The sequence below is a fragment of the Labrus bergylta genome, chromosome 7 (genome assembly GCF_963930695.1).
Source record: "Labrus bergylta chromosome 7, fLabBer1.1, whole genome shotgun sequence".
Classification (NCBI taxonomy): Eukaryota; Metazoa; Chordata; class Actinopteri; order Labriformes; family Labridae; genus Labrus; species Labrus bergylta.
In genome coordinates this window covers 1,762,267-1,777,385 of record NC_089201.1, presented here as the reverse complement: position 1 = coordinate 1,777,385, position 15,119 = coordinate 1,762,267, and the positions used below count along the sequence as shown (strand labels likewise).

At 40.0% G+C, this 15,119-nt stretch overlaps 2 long non-coding RNA genes across 3 annotated transcripts; one reads left to right on the top strand and one right to left on the bottom strand.

The window, feature by feature from the left end:
* Positions 1-4,008: 4,008 nt before the first annotated feature.
* On the bottom strand, positions 4,009-9,176 carry LOC136179649 (uncharacterized). Of its 2 annotated transcripts, XR_010666624.1 has the most exons (6): positions 9,056-9,176; positions 6,895-6,956; positions 5,453-5,749; positions 5,296-5,361; positions 4,593-4,866; positions 4,009-4,387 (listed from the first exon to the last, which is right to left on the bottom strand). It is a non-coding gene; the product is annotated as an uncharacterized lncRNA (long non-coding RNA). The 2 variants fall into 2 exon arrangements; XR_010666623.1 differs by lacking the exon at positions 9,056-9,176 and having other exon boundaries at positions 4,010-4,387; positions 6,895-8,174.
* A 690-nt stretch (positions 9,177-9,866) lies between these two features.
* Positions 9,867-11,075, top strand: LOC136179650 (uncharacterized). The gene is made up of 3 exons (XR_010666625.1): positions 9,867-9,998; positions 10,294-10,344; positions 10,529-11,075. It is a non-coding gene; the product is annotated as an uncharacterized lncRNA (long non-coding RNA).
* The last annotated feature ends 4,044 nt before the right edge of the window (positions 11,076-15,119 follow it).

Genomic DNA, 15,119 nt, shown 5'->3' with positions numbered 1-15,119 from the left:
TGGAAATGTGTGCATTCAAACTTTGCAGTTAAGCTTGTTAATTTTTTTTCTTCCCTTAAACCTACATTAACTACTTTTTTGGCCACTTCCAGGACCTTACTCTAGCTGTAAGCACACTGCTATATATTTCCTTATATGGCTTATTTACACAAAACAGATTCATACCAAGATTGTCATTTATATGGAGTTATGTTTTTGTCCACCTCATCAATGTAAGTCCTTTATTGTCTGTCTCCAAAGCATTGTTAAGGTGGCTGAGGAAATTACAAATTTACTCCCCCAAAGAACAGCAAAAAGAGGGAAACCCCACTTGCATATTAAATTTCTGCGATACATTAACTGAACAAAAACATGTGTACATAGTAGTGTTGTATTCAACACCACACTAACCCAGACATACCCACTAGAGAGTTCCGAGACCGACACAAGAACAAGATATTTAGAGATCCAGACCAAGGCAGGGCGAGACCAACACAAGACCAAGACCATAAGTATCACAGAAAAAACATCATCTTGTGTGCAGCGGGTGTGTCACTCATTTAGACCACAACACTGGGTAGTCCTGGCTGTAACTGGGGGCTAAAAATCCAACTACACAACAAATAAATTGAAGTTATTTCTTCTTTTGGAAAGGGGCATTTTTTTGTAATCACTCAGAATACTTTCGATTGTGAGACGAGACAGATACCTTCAAAGTGGTCTTTGAAGAAGTACTACAAAACCACTACATGGACACTATAATAATAACCTTAAACAGCGTGCTGATTCTTTTTAGAAGAGATTTGATCATCTTTCCAAATATGGTCAACAACTTAAAGTTACAAGTTCTGATCAGTTCATCATCACTGATAGAGCATAACTATTCACTCCAAGCACAGATTTAGTACATTTTAAAACCATGAAAGAGTTTGCAGATGGTTTAAAACTTTGAAGGGCAACCATGCTTAGTCAACACACGGAGGCTGTTTTCAAAACCGCGTACTATACTACTAGTACGTATTGATTTGGTCAAAATGCAGTATGCAGTATGCAGTATGCGAACAAATGCGAGATCCGCAGTATGCCAAAAATACCCGGATGTCATACTGATTCAGGAAAAATATACAGTATGCATCGGCCCAGTCTACCTTGCGTACTGTCTCCCAGAATGCAAAGCGCCAGGTCAAAGTTTACAGTCAGAGAAATGGCGGAGCGCAGTATTTCGATGGCGGTGGAGAGTGAATATAAATGTAAGTACCAATTACCAGACAACATTTGTCATCATTTGCTTTTGTTTTATTATAATAACATAGAATTTTTATTTGCCTAACATTATAATTTGGCCCCTTAACGAACGTCATGCTGGCGTGTAATGAAGTTATGCCTGCTAATGTAATGCTAAATATCACAACGACGGCAACGCTAGCATGCCGTCACCATATATACACAGGCAACTTTACTATTACACCAAAGTAACGTATATTTATTAAATTAATTAAGGGACAGAACAGGACACAGAGGCCCTTATCTGTTGGCGAACCGCCAACGAAAGCCTGTTCAGTGGCCACAGGAATGCAGCCCAAAAGGGATTTGAGTAAGTGGACGTTAAGTTATTATTGTTCTTAAGTGAGCTTAGCTGCTCGGTAAGTTCACTTATCTACGACTCCTCAACATTATTGGCTCCCCAAACCCTGTGGTACCTGAGGTGGTAGTTTCTTTAGACGCTGAGAAAGCATTTGACAGGGTTGAGTGGGAGTATTTGTACTACGTCCTGTCAAAATTTGGTTTCAGCTCTGACTTTATTGCATGGATTAGATTGCTTAATGACTCCCCAACTGCCCATATCTTAACAAACGGTGTAAGGTCGCCGTCCTTCACCCTTGGCCGGGGCACGAGACAGGGATGCCCCCTCTCTCCCCTCCTATTTGCTCTCGCTATCGAGCCATTGGCCATCTGGCTTCGGGGGGAGGGGAGAGTCGAGGGCATCACCAGGAACAATGTCACCCACAAGTTGTCCCTGTACGCGGATGATCTGCTATTATTTGTGTCAAACCCAGCTTCGTCCATCCCTGTTATTACAGACATTTTAACCCAGTTCGGCAGATATCCTGGTTATAAATTAAATTTTAATAAAAATGAACTTCTCCCTATCAACCTCCTGGCTAGGAGGATGCCATCGTGCTCTTTCCCATTTAGAGTTGTTTCAGAGGGGTTTCGATATTTAGGCGTACTTGTCACTGCTTCTTTTGAGGACCTTTTCAACAAAAATTTTCGGCCTCTTATTGATAAGTGTAAGCTTGATATGACTCGCTGGTCCTCTCTCCCTCTCTCCTTAACTGGCAGAGTTAACCTGGTAAAGATGGTGATTCTACCTAAATTCCTCTATTTGTTCCAACATATTCCATTTTTTATGAGAAGGTCCTTCTTTCAACAGCTAGACCAGACAGTATCGTCGTTTCTGTGGTTGAATAAGCCACCCCCTATTAAAAAAGCTGTTTTACAACTCCCCAAAAAGCTGGGCGGTCTCGCACTACCCAATCTTATCCAATATTATTGGGCATGCAACATTAACAAACTTAGTCATTGGCTTGACAGGGGAGCTGACACAGGTCCCTCATGGGCTCAGATAGAACTATGGTCCTCAAAGTTTTCTTTACAGTCCCTCCTCGCCTTCCTCTCAAGATTCATAAAGTCTCACTATACCCTGTTGTTACCAATTCACTGAAAATTTGGATACAATACCGTAAATATTATGGTTTAAATGAACCTTCAACTTTAGCCCCGATTGTTAGAAACCATCTATTTCCACCCTCCCTATTCGACCCTACTTTTAATATCTGGCGAAGCAAAGGCCTGCTATATGTCAAGGACCTTTACAAAGAAAACATTTTTACTGATTTTACAGAGCTTGCAGCCAGGCTCGAATTACCTCACTTTCACTTTTTCCGTTTTCTTCAAGCCAGGCACTTCGTCCAAGCCACCTACCCCGACTTCCCCAACCACCCGCCCGGGTCTCTGATTGACTCTTTGCTTACCCTTGACCCTGACCAAAGACGTTCCATCTCTGTGATTTATAACTCCATTCCCTTCAAATTCTTAAGCTAGTTCACTCGTCCTCCATGTGTGCTTGGCACGGCTTATTACAATGTAAGGTTCTTTTCAGAGTGCACTACACAAACGCTCGGCTGGCGAAGATTTACCCAGGCACCAGTGACAGTTGTAATAGGTGTAAGCAGTCACCTGCTAATCACACACACGTTTTGGTCCTGCCCGAGCCAAATTTTTGACACACTTGCAATAGTGCTTGATTTGGATCTTGGCCCTGAGCCTTGCAGGGCCCTGACTGGCCCCCCCACTTACAACACCTAATCTCCCTATGACAAAGCGGCGGGTATTGGCCTTTACAACTCTACTGGCCAGACGCCTTATTTAGTTTAAATGGAAACATGCTCTCCCCCCTTCACACAATAGCTGGCTTAGGGAGGTCCTAACTCATATCAAACTTGAGAAAGTTAAGACTCTCACTTGCGGGTCCTGGTAATGTTTTCAACAAAACCTGGCAGCCATTCTTAGAATACTTAAACAGAACTATTATTCACCCAGAAAGTGACTAGATGCCCCCCCCCCCCCCCCCCAGTCCTCTGTTTTATTTTTATTTTTATCGACTTGTTTTAATTTCTCCTATCTTATTTGTAGTTTCAGTAGTGGTCATGTTTTTTTTTTGTTCAACCTCAAACAAAATACAAGGTAGGGATAAGTAAGCTGCTACCTTCCAAAGGTGTTAGATCACCTGCAATGACTTTAATTTTGCCTTTACACAAGTGTGTGTGTCCCCAAAACGGGAGTGAACACGGAGGGAGAGGCCACCGCTGCATCCTGGAAATGGTATGCCCTGATGGACGAGGCACTGGGCCGGAGGCCTTCAATAACACATCCGGTCACCATTGACTCTTCAGGCCATGATGTAGTGGTGGTCTCTCCTCCCTCCCCTGTACAGAAATTACTAAAACACAGTCACTTCTAAGTGAAATCTAAATAGGCAAAATGTGAAACAGGCACTTTTATTAACAGAAAATGCAATGTGAACATGCTCATGAAAAATAATATTTGTGAACAATCAAAACCTAAATCTCCATAAATAAAAGTAGTGGAAAAGATAATATTTATATTAATAGTTATGGTCTACCAGTGCTTGGATAACCCCAACAAGTGCAAAAACTTCTGCTGCCAGCCTGTTCCTCATGTTGTCCCCTGGCATTTAATCATCAGGGTGGTTGGGGTGGTCATCACCCTGGTCATGAAAGGCCCCCTCCTCCACCTCTGGCTCCACCAAATCCCCATTGTTGATGGAGAGGTTGTGGAGGAAGACACAGGTCGACACCACTGCTGGATCAAAGATTGGCTTGATCTACAGGAAAAATATACAAGTTTAATGTAGCTGTATAATGAAAGTAAACATGATTGAATAGCTTGCATTACGCTGCTCTTTTGTTTTCATTATTGTCTCAGAATGTACATACCTGTATTACTTTGCTGCTTATATTTAATAGCCACTGCTCAGCACTTATTCAACTAGTGTGTACTTAGATTTACACATTAATGCTGTCTCTCACCTCCAGGGCCTTGAGGAAGATGCTGCTCCACCACGTCTTCATCATGCCAATCGCCCTTTCCACCACACACCATGCTTTGGCATGATGCCGGTTGTATTGTGCATGAACAGGGTTTTGCACCAGCTCCCTGAATGGGGTCATCAGGCTGATTGGTGCAGCCAGGCAGGGATACCCCCATCCCCAACAATACACCAGCCATGAGGGGGGTAGAGGTGGTGTACGTACAGAGAACTCCACCGCAGGACCCTGGCATCGTGGACAGAGCCTGGAAGTCCTGTGAACAAGGGTGATGTATTGTGAATATGTCATTGTACTTGACATGGTACAGGACAGATTATGTTGTTGCCCGTCTCAAACACTTCTGAAATGTGACATAAATTGTGATCATACAATATACTTTAAAGTAATTACAATGTTTACAATCATGAGATAAGTAGAAATTCACACATGAACATAATGACGTTGCAGTTGTTGGGTGAAAAACACAGTAAGTGTGAGTCCTGGTCCACATTCACTTTAATTGTATGTGAGATGACTGCAACACCTTTTTCCTGAAAAAGTCCTGCAGTGTTATTTGGACTTAAAGTTAACCCAACCTTCCATAGGTATTAATGTCAGTAAATGATGACTGAATTATTTATTGGATCAACAATCCCTTAAGCAGTGTAAGCTGTACTAATACATTTCTGACTTTCATTTCTACCTGTATATGTATTAAGGAAGCAGCCTTTGTGATCACACACCACCAGCAGCTGAATGGAAGAGCTTCCTGTTGAACACAAAATGTAATTGATAACCACTCACATTGATATGGGATTAAAAACAGGTTTATATGAAGTGGTATTTTGTATGCAGGTTACCTGTTAAGGTAGTCTTCTTTGTTTGCTGCAGGTGGCTTGATTCTAATGTGTGTCCCATCAATGCTGCCAGCCACTCTGCAGAAGGCATGAGAGATGAACCACCCTCTTCATGATGCTGATAATACTTCCAGCGACTCGATGCACAACATCATGAACCATGGGGATGGGGACATCAAAGGCTCCTGACACCACCCGATACGAGGTGGCACTGGCCAGCCAGTATAAATATATCCCCACTTCGAGGTCTTTGCTCCAGCCATGGTCCTTGGTGTATCCCAGACACTCCAGCAAGGCCTTCTGTAATGAAGATAATAAAACTAAACTCAGTTGGGACACTAGTCTGGTGCTTTCCACTGGATTCACTCAGGTGTGTCGGCCAGAACACCACTTCAGGCCTTATTCCAGAATATGAATAACAAGAGTGCAGAATTGGTTGAATGGCTGTTTAAACAGTCATCTCAGTGGCCAGTCAATATGACAGAGTATTGGGTCTTGTTGTGGTTTTCTATAAGAAAAAGAATAGCAGAATATATACTTAAGGAACATTCATCTTACCTCTATAACATACAAAACACTATACAGTAATGTAATAGGTTATAATATGTAAATAAATAAAGGTAGACTACATGTCTCTTTAACCTAAAGTATTAAACACAGAAAGGCTATCGTAGGCTTAACAGTCATACAATCATTCTCCTATAAAAATACTACGATGCTTTTATTGTGAAGCACGGACATCAAATTTTCCTCCTCGTGCAGAGAGCAACAGTTAGCAAACCTTGTAACTAACAGGAAACTAAATTAACACTAATATTAACACGGGAAAGAATTAGCACTAGGTAGGCTAAGCACAAACACGTCCTGGCCCTGACATGCTTGCTAACTGTCCCCCGGCTTAGTTGGAGCCACACAGTAGTTGAAAAAGTGTCATGTCGAATTCATTACATGTTTGTGCTTAGGTTATGATTGAGAGGGATGTTCTATGAGTCTTGGTATTTTTTTTATTTTGAATCACATCATCTGCTGTTGTTCACAAAGTCATATTAAATATATTCTATGATTTTCTTCATGACATTAAACGTATTTATTACTTCTATACTCTACAATAAGTTGAATTTTAATGTGCAAACCCTTTACACATGTACTTCTTTTTTAAGGGAGCATTGCTTACATGTCGTTGTTAAAATAACAACGAAAGACTTCCTCTTAATGAGCTCACTAAGACAAGGCATCGGGTTGTTTTTGGGTCAAACCGTGCATATCACTTTCACTGACGCGCGGATCAATAAATCCATTCACCCCACACTTTCTTTCAGTTGAGCCATGGCCTGGCATTTCTATCAGAGATACGGTGAGAGAGAGCAAGAGACAGACACATACAGACAAGGAGATTATGTAAAAAAAAAAAAAATAACTTTATTAAAAAAAAAAGCAAAACTTACTAGAAGTTTGCAAGGCTTCAGGAAGATCAGCCAAGGGGAGAGGTAGATCAAGAGGCGAAATACTTAGAGAGAGAGAGAGAGAGACAGAGACAGAGAGAGAGAGAGAGAGCGATAGAGAGAGAGAGAGAGAGAGAGAGAGCGAGAAAGAAAGAGAGTGTGTTTATATATCACTCAATATATTGAGTGATAAGTAAGAGTGAAAATGGATGAGTGTGGGTGGGAGTAAATATGTCTATGTGTGGTGCTGTAGCAGCGGGTGTAATGGCTCTTAAAAGAGCCGTTGGTTTAAGGTAATAAAGGGGTATGGACAGGTGATAAGGGTACAGGGATGGACTGAGTCTCTAGGACAAAAAGAACACAAAAAAGGTTATTTCATCCACAGCAAAATTTCCAGGATTTCTCAAATTATAAAATCCTGAGCTGTAACGTCATTGGGAAGATAACTGTGACATGTAATGAAAACAACTTCCTAAAGGACCTGTATTTAGTCACATTTAGCATGTAAACTGCATGAATGTTACCAAAATAGGGAATAAACTACTAAACTGGTCAACAAGATCAAATCAAAGCCACATCACAAATAGAAGCCAGTGAAAATACAGCTCCCACTGGCTGTGGTGTTAGGATATATAGAACGTTGGGATCTATAGAAGCCGTAGGTTACTAATCTGGAGACAAATGTCAGAATCATCGATGTCATTTACTGATATAACCAGTTATTCAATAGTCCTCCCATACTGACCATAGACAAAATACTTCCCCTGTCTTCATGTCAGAGGGAGGCCTGACAAAACTTAGGATTTATTAAATGGCCCTTTGTGTACAAAAGATAAAAAGCTAAAACAGAAATGGCCTGACAGGTGTTAACTGTTAACTGGAGACTTTCAGCCGAACACGTCTGTTGGTGTCCTGCTCACAACGGACCCTGAAACGGATAGAGCCTCTTTTGTTAAATCATTCATTTACAGACGTATCTGAAGAGTGCATTTTGAGGCATTTGCGTGGAAACCTTTCGTGTTTATCAGCTGCGGTTACCGCGAAGAGCACCAGTTGACACGGTGTTGTATGTTGTCTGGTTCCCACATTGTCTGGTTAACGAACGGACCCGACAGCAGATGTTTCCGACTTTGGAGAGGAAACGTAGCTGACCTGGAGAATGCCTGTCTGATCATAATTGCACTGATTTCAAGTAGCATTTTAAATCTACTGCGGCAAATTGAGTGAGCACTACATCCCAGCCACCTAAGAAAAATACAAAATAAAGAAAATATAATCCGTGTTCATGATCGCGCCGAGCTGGATTCGATCTCACTAAAACAAAATTAACCCCTACACACCTGTGCCCTGCCTTACAGCCTGCGCCACCTGAACAATGGTATCACATCAAATCCATTACGTATTTGTTTATGATGTCCGCCTCCTGGTCACATTTCAGTTTGGCTGCTTCTACAACAACTGGTTACCTCGGTTTGTCTTCAAATACCCGCACATAGGCCTATAAAGGTTTTTTCTCGAGGCTACAGCCTTACGGACCACAACATAACAGACCTCTACACCACTACCCATTTTGACAAATAAATACTTGAAACAGTGACAATCTATTTCAAAATAACTGCAAACACTGAGCCACTGTTTGATTCACATGACAGGAGACTGCTGAGTTGATCTTAGAAAAGCTACCTGAACATTTGTATTGCTATGCTTTTCAAATGTAAATGTCCACGGCCACTTCTGATTGTATAAGTGGGCACTATACACGACACTTGAAAATAAAATACAATGTATGCATGATCGCGTCGAGCTGGATTCGATCTCACCAGAGAAAAACTGTGTGTAAATAAATGCAAGCGATGTGATGTAGTTCACTTTCATTTTGTGAAAGTAGCTCTCAGATGAAGAAAGGTTGGAGACCCCTGGTACGTCTGAGTCAGATCGTTCTGGTTTCAAAGTGACCTTCTTTGTGACTTTATATGTACAGGTAGGCGAAGATAAACTGAGGTAACCAGTTGTTGTAGAAGCAGCCAAACTAAAATGTGACCAGGAGGTTGACATCATAGACAAATACGTAATGGAATTGATGAAATGCCACAACCTCAAATATTTCAAACTAAGGTTAATAATAAGTTAATAATAAATAATAATCCCGGGTAATTACTCTTACCTGACAGGAAGGAGGTTTGGAATACACTGAAACGCTTCTCTTTTGTCCGCGATGGATGTTGGCATTGAGTAAATTATCGCCCCCTGCTGGTATGGCACAGCTCACAGGCGTGTACATTTGACGCTGAAGACAGGCAATGCGTGATGGTGTACTTATGGAAGAAAATATTTTTACAAGACGTCAAAGTCAGAAAAAAAGGCTCATTATAGTGATTTATAAAGGACGTTGTCAATGGTTTTCTCAAAACGTACACAGTAAAAGTACTTCATAGTACCTGTGCATGTAGTCTAAAAAGTACTTAGTCCAACCATATCAGAATCATTGTGTAGTGTACTTACGTAAGAAAATATATATAATTATTGTTTTCTCCAAGAAAACTGTTGGGTTTTTATTTAAATTGTGAACACCTTATTTTGAAAAACGGAAGTTACCGCAGACTCGCAGAATTATTCTCACACTAACTTCCCCGACCTCCGAAGCTATTCCCTGCACAGTATTCTGTTTACTCCTGTTTCATACACTTGTATCTCATAGTCAGTTTTATGGTAAGACCTAGACATTTAGCACTTGACGTCATCGCTCTCTCTGTTTGTTCCTCCTGCTCGCTCTGGAGTCCGGAGCATTTACCATAAAGATCAGAATACGTGAGCACTTCAAATGTAGGGGCGGCTCACTTCAAGGAGCGGCTGGCTTGACTAAACGGTATTACATCAGTGGGCGCGCACTGTAGCTGTTCCCACTCAACGTTCTTGAAGCCAAATTACGCCGCTTAGGGGCGCTTCCATCTTGCGATTTTGACGTCATCTGGAGCCAGAGTCTGCGCAGTAGGGTCCGGGGGCAGGAGCCCTGGTAACACGCCCCGCCCACTTAGCGTACTGCCCTGATGACTTACGCAGAACCAGCTACGCTGAAAGCGCTCTGCCGGTCTACGATGAAAAAATGTGTAAGTACAACAAACCACCGTATTCAAAGTCTAATATTTAAACACTGTGTTTTTAAAAATCCAGTTATTTTGATCAGTACTGAAAATACGTGGGCTGCTGGGTCCTCTGTTTTTAACGAAATCGTTCTATATTTAAGCTATATTTAAGATAGGTTAGCACCACAGACCGTAGACTACAGGTGGTAAGACATGTTGTATTTTGTTACAAACTGATAGTCTGCAATGTGATTCATGTCTGCTTTTCTAATATATTTAAATGAACAGTAAATCAATTGTTTTTTGTATTTTCATTTAGACAAAGAAGAGATAAAAGCAGCTGGTCTGACATCTTCCACAGAGGTGAAGTGTAAGTTAAAATCATCTGTTAAAAGTTTATATCCTATGATTGTTTTTAAGTTTCATAAAGAGGATTGTAAAAACAAGCTATTGTTAACAATACAGTCTTTTAAAATAAAAATCACACTGAGTCATACACCAGCTAAATGTTAAATAGAAAGGTGATGTTTTCTTTTCCATTTTACAATCAACAGAACCTAAAAATGACTCATTTCAACCTTCATCTGCACACCTGTCAGGCTGGGGTCACATAGTTTGAAGGAACCTCCTCCTTTTTTCACCTGTGCCAGATGCCCTGCTCATCCACTGTGGTAGAAATGACCTTACACCAGCATCTCTCCCAGATGAGGAGTCCTCTCTGCCATCACCCAGAGGAGCTGATCGACGTCTGAAGAAGGTGGACAGAGTCTGGTGTTTTGTGACAGTGAACAGTGAGAAGGCTACCATAGTCATCCTCAGATAAAACACACAGATCCAGGTCAATATTTAATTTATTTTTCTTAACATGATGTTGCCCTGTGTTTGAAAGGCCAGCTGCTGGAGGGTTGTGTTGGATTTGCTTCTCCATCATATTTCAACAAACAATCATCCAGGATCTCTATACTTTATTTGATTTTTGTTTGGATTCCTTTGTTAAATTATTTTTTATACTTTCTTCTATGTCCCAGCAGTTGGACCTGATTGTCTCCCATACTTATTTTCCACATGGTTAATGAAGCCAGGGGTTGTTTATTGAAGATTTCTTTTCATAAAGTGTTTAAATAAACTTTTTTTAAATCTGACATGACTGTCTCTGATTAACTGGAGCACAACAAAGTGTTGGTCACAGTAAAATCATTTAGCAGTTAAGTTTATAGCTCACATTTGAAAAGGCCTTGAACTGACATTAATTTCTTCTTGACCAACAACAGCTAAGACAACAGCAAAGCTAACAGACGAGCTCAGCTGGTCTCATCTGAGATAAATGGCCTTCAAACTTATTTAATATTAAAGATTTAAAGCCAATAAGCATAGCAAGATACGTATGAGATTCCATTTCAATTTATTCAATCACAGACTTGTCAAACAGTCTGGCATGATGTGCTGCTGTTTTCAAGAGTTACTGAATAACTGAAGAGAAGAAGTCCATCGAGAGAGGACAGGAAACGCTCAGGGGACGAGTCCTCCATGTTGTCAGGGGTTGCTGATGGATCTGAATCTGAGGGAATCTTCTGTAATAGAGAAAAACAATCATGGAGTTAAATGTAAAGTATAATGAATTTTACTGTGATGTTTATGTCTCAGACCTGAAATCAGATCTGTCCTCAGGTTCTGCTAAACTTCAGCTTCTAAAGTTTACTTTAAAGACAGGAGAACTATTAAAGAGGAAAAACAAAATATATAATAAGACATGAATTCAATAATATGATCAGCTTTCTGAATTTATGTTTTAAGACAAAAGTGTTCCTGCCACTTTCTATTAAAGATTATTTTAAACTCATCACATGGGCCAGCCTGATAAATTAAACTAATGTTAAATATTCTCATATAATCAGACAGCCAGTTTGTGTGCTGAACCTCACCGGAGCTGGAATCAGAGTCTGGACTGCTGTTTCCTTTGGGCATTGATTTCCTTGAAGACAGAGAGAAGAACAATTTCAACATGAACTTCTTGCAGAACCATAGAGGCTGTTAAAATCTTCTGCTAGTCTTCCTTACATTTTAGGAAGGATTATAAATTGTTACTAAAATTACTTTGATGCCAATAGCGGTTACAATAACACGGTCCAATCATATGAGAGATCATTTTACCTTTGAGTCCTATGTGAAGGCGTTCTCTTCAGAATCAACACTGCAAAGACAAGATGATGGCGTCCACCTTCACAACCTGCTGCTTCAGTCTGGCTACATCATGGTTACCTACAGGAACACCACAGAAATGCAATCAAAGTACTTCACTTTATTTATCAGAGGATGTACTGTATGTAAAGTAAAAAAAAAATCGCTGTAATTCCTCAAAAAGATTTGAGACTGCTTTGTTACTTGAGAGCACAGATTGTTTCTTTTCCCTTGTCTCTGTTTGCCTGTACATGACCTTTTAGTGCTGTAAAAGATGCTACAGTAAATCCTGGATCAGCTGTGTGGATGGTGTGACTGTGTGGTAAAGCTTTGTTAAAGTTGTCACGCACATACTCATATGCCTTTGGAGAGTAACAGTGCATTGTGGTGGCAAACTGCTTATAAAATATAAAATAGTATTTTATTGGTGAGGTGCCCCAATCAAAGCCTCCTACAGAGTAGCAGCAGCTTTAGAGGGAGGAGACGAGAGCATTATGGAGAGGAGAGCACCGCAGGGGGCGAGCTGGGGGAGAGACCAGAGACCAGAGAAAAAGGAAATCCCCAGTTTAAAATATAATGTTGGTGAAAAGAGGGAAATAGGAAGAAATAAATATCAATGTTGGAATTGTTTTGAATACAGAGGCTGTGAATGTTCAGTTTTCTTTGACTATAAAAAGGCAACAATAGCCTGTAGTTTAATCATGGTGTTTCTCTTCGTTAACGATTATTGAAGCGAAATCAAAAATAAATGCATGACATTTAAAACATATTAACATGTGTGGGGAAAAACGCGATCTTTATGTCTTCTTTTATTGTGCCCATGTCTCCTCCTAACTACAATAACAGCAGCATGTTGTGTGTAACACTGGTCTTCTGCATTAACACCTTCCTTTCAAAGGTGTTAAATACAGACACAGTCACAATCACCTCAATGTTTGTCAGGTTTGGTCAGTTTTTAGAACAATTTCTGAATGAGTGTCATTAAATTTACAATTTGATCAACTTGTGACTGTTGAATTGGTGTGTGTGGAAGACAATGCAGAATATTTATCACGTTTAAGCAGCATGATGCTCGGTTAATATTACATTACACCATCGCAGGTTGTTGATGTTTGTGTTCACGTTTCGGTTAGTCTCTTAAATCAGTAACAGTTATATTAAATCAGATCTTACCTTTAGTTTTATCTGGATCTTAAATCAGTAACAGTTATATTAAATCAGATCTTACCTTTAGTTTTATCTGGATACATAGAGAAATATTCTACCCTCGTATATAGTCCTATGAATTTCAGCCTGCACGGTGAAAGTAAAACCTGTTACTCTCGGTTTAGCCCACTTATCACTCAGACTGTAAACATGTACACATTAGTAATGATGCAGGCCAGATTACAATTATGTGACTTTGTTTTTGCCCTCGATACTTTTGAGACCTTACCAGATGTTTTTATTTTTGCTGTAAAATAACTGTACAGTCAATGAACCGCATCTATGAGCGGATTTTATATTACGATTCTTGGTTTTAAATACAATTTCAATCACAATAACGACTTAACAATATCAAGAAACATAGCATGTCAGTTATTAGGTTTGCTCATTTCATAAAATAAAATAAAAAGATAAATCATGCCGGATAAGTAACCTAGCTTTACAACATTTCAGCTAACCTTAGACTGCTTATGTGTTAGCTAGCTAGATAACGACTTTAACCAATGACACATGAATAACACTTTTTTACTTACCGAAAAAACTGCAAAGATCCCTTATCTCCCACAGGTCGGTTAGAACAGTTTACTGCAGAACAACTCATTTTCCAACTCAAAAAAGACGAAAAAACTGAACGGAAATATTCAATGGCGTCTCGGCTTTCCTTCACTACGTAACTTTTGCTATTCACAAAGAGAGCTACGCAAGATCCGCGGCTGTCAATCATCGTCAAATATAACGTAAAATCCCGTTTTTCAACCTCAAATAACTTATTTAAAACAAACTTCACAGAAAAATGAGCAGTTGAACACAATGTAGGGTGATAATAACTAATGATCACAGCAGAGTTTAGGTTTGGAAAAAAATTATGTGACGAGTATTTTAGCTTTACAGTTTGACCCACATCCCGTCTGTTATCATTGAGGAGGCGGGGTTTATTATACTGCAGCCAGTCAGTAGGGGGAGCTCTAAAAATAAAAGCTTCATTAGACCGGGGACCTTGTCCCGTCCATTGTTTTTAGAGGAGAAAAAGGAGCGAGCTTTGAGATACTCTTTTCTCCGACGTTTTGAACTAGACACAATTGGCGGCACTTGAAGCTGATGAGTGATTGGAGGCAAAATGGCACAAGAACTGAACATTTCCAAACTTTTCGGTGAGATAAGGACAGAAGAAACGTGTGAGTGCGCTGCGATTTTATTAAATTAGTATTTAATAACATTTAAACTTACACGACTGGTTGTAAGTGAAGCTAGCCAGCAGGATGAAACACAGCTAATGTTAGCATTAACCAAGGCTGCTGAGAAGATGGCGGACCAACTGACTGAAATATTGTGAGGAACAATATTTATCCACTTTCTAATTAAACTGTTGTCAGTGATCTCTGTCTCTGATTAAAATGTGATTCAGTGTTTCCCAAGTTATTGATTAAACAGATCATAATCCCTACTCAATTAAATGTACTGTAACAGATGTGTATGGGACACAAAAACACAATTTGTCATTTTGGATGGTAAAAAATATATTTGGCCGGTTATTTTTTTTTACTACCTGCCACCTTGACCGGTGAGTGAAAAAGTTAATTCGGACCTGTGGGGCTGATGTTCCCTACACAGACCAAACTGTCACTGGGATTTAATGAGCCTTATTGTTGCCATAGAAACAAAGTGATCAAACCCAACAACAAAGCAGCTGAGGGGCTGAGTTTTAAGATTTGAAGAGGTAAGAGAAGGACATTGGACAAGGACACACGGTCTAAAAACCAC